This window comes from Arachis ipaensis, chromosome B09 (genome assembly GCF_000816755.2).
Source record: "Arachis ipaensis cultivar K30076 chromosome B09, Araip1.1, whole genome shotgun sequence".
NCBI lineage: Eukaryota > Viridiplantae > Streptophyta > Magnoliopsida > Fabales > Fabaceae > Arachis > Arachis ipaensis.
Genome location: NC_029793.2, coordinates 31,137,750 through 31,143,297, shown reverse-complemented (window position 1 = coordinate 31,143,297; position 5,548 = coordinate 31,137,750).

Below are 5,548 nucleotides of genomic sequence, written 5' to 3'. Positions count from 1 at the left end.
CTACACAAATATCCAAAATAAATCAGCTAAAGATCAGAAGACTTTTTAGCAGCATTAGTCTGAGGAGAAGGAGGGCGAGCCTGGAGAGGAACAGCATCCACAGTACCATCGTCCCGGTTAAAGATCTGGCAGTCAGGATCAGAAGCGGGAGGGCCGACCTCGGCAGGAGGAACAGCAGGAGCTGACACCTTGGCAGAAGACACAGGGAAGGGTTCGACATCATCATCATCCTCGTCATCAGGGACAATTTTACCATCCCTCACAACATTGTCCAGGCTGAAGAGAGTAAGGTCGGCCTCGGGAGCAATAATCCGAACCTGCTCCTTCAGGTTCTCATAGGCAGCAGTTACGCTGCCAACAAGATGACCCTGGAGCTCGGAGTAATCAGCTCGGGCGTTCTCCAACTCTGCCTTCAGACGCATTCCCTCCCGATAGGATGTAACATAGCTGTCTTTATGCCTCAGTGCCGTGTCCTTGGCCAGCCTCACAGAAGCCGCCAGAGAAAGTGAACTCACCTTCTCGTTCTCCAGATCCTTCTCCAACTTGGCTTACCTTTACTTCAAGCTCCTCCTTCAGGCCCTTCATCTGATCAAACTCCTGTTTAGCCTCCTCCATAAAGGCTTTGGTGGCATGGAGAGGAAGATTTTGAGCAGTCCAGTATAGGGCAGCCCCCATATACGCCATTCTAACACTACTTCGAGTTATAAAGTCCAGATGGCGAAGGAGTGACACGTCGTCCATAGGAAGGGCACCGTAGGGTCCGATTTGCTGATCCACAAATTCAATTGCATTAAAGTTAGGAGCATCAAGGTTGAAAGGCTCAGCCGTTTTTTGTTTCTTGTTGGGAGGAGCACCAGAACTAGAGGCAGAAGTCGGTGGAGGGTCCGCCAGACGAACTCGAGGAGTGGGGATCACTTTCCTCGGCCCAGGAGAACTCGGCACGGGCGGCTTCACTTGCACTTGGGAAGATCCCTCCCCGGCCGCCTTGGCTGAGATGTTTTGAGCAGCAGTCGCCTTCTTTGCCCTTTTGAAGGCCTTCATGGAATCATTATTTTTTGACATCTCTGCAAATACAAAATCAGCCACAGTAAAGGGTTACAATCACAAGATGAGGAAGCCAAACTAAAGAAACAAGTATAGAAACAAGTCAGGCAAATACCCAAAACAGCCCGGACCAGGGATGGGTCATTAAAAAACCTTTTTGTATCAAGATGGGGTGGTTCTCCCCATAAATCCTCAAGAACAACAACAAAAGCACGCTCAATATCGTCAAGCATCTCCCAGGTATAGCGAGACACTCTCACATCTTTCTGCCACTCTAGAGGGAAAGAAGGCTAATCATTTTCATCAAGAGAAAAGGGGCGGGCCCCCTCGACAGCACGAACTTTAAAGAAGTAATTCTTGAAGTCCTTAAAGGACTCATCATACATAGCAAACACTTTATGGCCCTGGGCAGACCTGAAAGAAACCTAGGAAGCTTTCTTTTTTGAAGAGCCACCAGGCTTGGTGGAAACAAACAGATAAAGGAAGAGAGCCTGAGAAGGTGTTACACCTAACTCTTGGCAAAGTAGCTGAAAAATTTTGATAAAACCCCAGGAATTCGGGTGAAGCTGGGATGGGGCAATGTTACACGACCACAACAGGTCGGTCTCAAAAATAGTAAAAGGAAAAGAATGTCCAGTTGACTGAAGAAATATTCATAGGCATAAAAGAAGGGACGCTCTCCCTCGATGGAGGTCGGAAAACAAACCCTCTCATCAGAATCAGGAGCAACAAGCTCATAATCCCTCTCCCAGGCAATGTTACCACAAATCCTATGACGCTTCCTCAGCTCTATGCAAAATTCAGCATCCACGACAGAAACACACATAAAGACAAAGGAGTCCAGCCAATCGGACATCCCCTCGGGAACTCTGGAAGACATCTCTACAATGTTATTGCGAGAAGACATGAGGCCAACTAATCCTACAATAAGAAAAAGAGATGGGATTACTAAAAATATCTCAGACGAAGGATAAAACAACTCGATCAAAACGATACAGGCAAACAAACAGAAAAGGAAAACCCCAAGACTCAAACTAAAGTCTCGGGGCATCCTTTGGAGGCAGTAACAAAGTAAGGTTTTCAGGAAAAATCTATAGCTCGCACCTCAGCACCTCTCAAACAAGAAAAGAAGACTGCAAACAGATAGCATTTTTCATCAAAGCAAAATACAAAAAGTCATCAAAATACTTTTGCCTCACGGTCTATCAGCAAAAAAGCATGCATCCCCAAACATCAAGGCACGCCAAGTAGAAACCATCAAAGGCGCAACCGTTTTCAGAATCAGACAAAAAAGCAATCTTCAAACAAAGTGAGGAAAAGATGCAGATTTTCTGGGTATTGGTATTGGGCAGAAACAACAGAACATGCAAAAGCCCTAAAAAGCATCAAGCAACAGGAAAGGCAAAAAGGATAATGCAGAAGATAAAGAAACTCCTAGAACACACATTTCAACAACAATTAGGCGCGACAAAAATAGAAAGATCCAAACTTTCTCTAAAGCAAAAACAAAACTTCATCACAAAGTCAAAAGCAATGAAAGAAAAAGAAGATACGAATGGAACTAACCTGGAGAAGGAAGAAGCTTCAAGGGAAAAAGGAGACGTAAAAATGAAAGCTGCCCAGAAAATCGCCGAGCGATGCCGCAACGCAAGAAAAGCAGAAATGTGGGCGAAAGACAAAGAGCGAGAGAACAAAGGAAGAAATTACGAAGAAGTTACAAAAGAGCAAAGAAGAGAAACCGTTTCTGGGTTTTCAAAAATCAAAATAAAGAGCCAAAGGAAAACGGGGCAATTAATACTAATTAATGAAAGTATTAAACCCTCACACGTTCCCAAAGCGCTGGTATAAAAGCGCGCGCCTTTAGAGGAAAACATTCTACATTCAAAAGCCACTACAAAGGAATCGACAAGATGCTTGAGTTCGGCTTCATTAGAGAAGGACCGAAGTCAAGGACTCGCCCCCAAAACAAAAGAAGACTGAGCTCAAGCAGGGGCACTGTTCATACCCTGGGTCGAGCTATCCAAACCGGGATGTTCAGTAGCAAAGCGACCGACCTCTTTTAGGTCAAGCGGACTGACTTCTTCATGAAGAACTCGGCCAAATCGACAGAAAAGCCCAAAGAAGGGACCAACTCAAGGAATACGACCCAGATCCAGAGGCAGCCCACGCCTATAGAGATAAGGGCGGTTCCATGGAAGATAAGCTGACCTCACCCGAAGATAAGATAAGAAAAGATAACTAACTTATCTTATCTAAAAAGGTCACTCCAAACCATTATAAATACACTGGAGCACCCAGGTATAACTCATACTCTGATTCTACTAAAAACCTGTTTAATACCCATGCTAACTTAAGCATCGGAGTCTCTTGTAGGTACCCCCACCCTCCGGTGACGAAGGATCAGCAGTGCAGCCAGTCCAACAAGTCGGACACAACAGCTCTGGCCGCCACCAGCCAGCCGGACACGTCATCTCCGACCAGTACAGAAGATCTCATTCGAGATCGACCTACAGTTTCAGGTAACCCTCGGAACAATATATATAATTTCTCAATGGGGATATCCTTCCTGGGAATTTATATATGCCCGGTAACCTCTTACATCGTAGGGTCAACAGAGTATCGAGTCTCAACCTGGAACACGTGGTGGCAAGCCACGGTACTTTATCCAAGGACACTCTTATCTTAGATAACATAAATGCATACCCCTCATTTCATTCAAATTCATTCATAATTATCTCATAATCATTCATTATAGCCATAACATCACTTATACATCACTTATGGAAGAGTCCCCGTACACATACATTGCAGATTAGTTAAAAATGGTTAAGTATACAGAATTTCAATTTTACATACCAAACTTTTGACGCGCATACCATTTTCATTTCAAAACATTTTTCATCCGTTCTTCAAACGACGTAAACTTCACGGATCCAATTTTTATATAAAATAAGTTTGAAACAATTTGGGGGTCCGAAAGCTGAGTTATAACTCGCCGAAGTTCGGCCAAAAATTAGATTTTCACAAGATCTTCTAAACCTCTATTTTCACAAAACACAATTCATTGTTCACATGAATACAACTAAACTCTGCACCAAAACATAGCACAGCCACCACAACTCACATTCTACCATAACCAACCTCACTTCAATGCAAATTACTTCAATCCAAGATTTTCAATTATACCAATACAATTACCAATCATTCAACACTCATATAAATCCTTAATCATCATTCATCTATTATTTTTCATCAACAAAACCCACATCCACAATCATGAATCATTAATCCCTTCAAACATCATCAAATATCCACTTAATGTCCACTAAAATTACTAAACATGTTCCAAAGCCATGATTCAACTTATCCTAGGTCATCTAGCCTAAGTTTTCACAAAACATTATATATTAAATACGAGAAACCAAAACCATACCTTAGCTAATTTCCTCGTATATCTGAAAGGCACCACCAAAAGATCCAAAACTCAGCCCCAAGGATCCAAAGCAATGACATCCAAAGCTCCACCAAGACTCCAATGTTCACAATCAAGCTCCAATTTATATATATACACACCTAATACACATTTCCACATATGTATATCCAAAACTTAATATCCAAAACAAAAAATCAATGATTTAACTAGGGTTCTAGGATTTTCACCTTATTCAAGCACCAATGAAGCAAGATTAAGCATTTCTCTCAAGCTAATTTGAGCCGAAACACCGTAATTAAACAATTTTTAACATAATTGTTCATAAATTTTCGAAATTGGGAAGGAAGAAATTGGAACACAGAAGTGGTTTCCTTACCTAATTATTGACTGGACTTTGCAGAGCTCGACGCTGTGGTTGCGTGGCCGCAAATGGTGCAAAGATCAGAGTTCGGAGCCGAAAGTTATGTGAGATTGAAGTGGGAGGTTAGGTTATAGAGCTCTCCTTCCCTTTCCTTGCATGCTCCATGGGTTCCTCAATGAGGAAGAAGAAGAATGAATTGATGCTCATTAATTTAAGGGAGTTGGTTGGGCCCACAGACCCGGTTTGGGCTCAATTCGACCGGTTCGGTCCGTTTGGCCCAATCTTGGGCCAAATTCTTTAAAACTAATGTTGAAATTTGTATTTTAATTATTTCTACCTCCTAAGATTATAAAATTCATATTTCAAATTTCTCTTATTAAAAATTAATTTATTGACTAATTATTTGCTAGTTTTACAGGGTTTACATCCTACCCACCTAATTAAGAAATTTGCCCTCAAAATTCAGATTTGGTTACCTGAAAAGAGGTATAGGTACTCTTTCCGTATATCTTATTCGAGTTCCAAGTATATTTCCCACTTCCAGCTCCATTCTTAGCATCCTCTACTAATGTAACTTCTCTTCTGCATAGCTACTTGGCAATGGTATCTTATTATATATTCTAATCGAGGTTACTTGAAGCATTAGATCCTCCCTCAGTTGTACTGGTTCAAGTTCTAATACATGATTGGCATCAGATGTGTATTCCTGA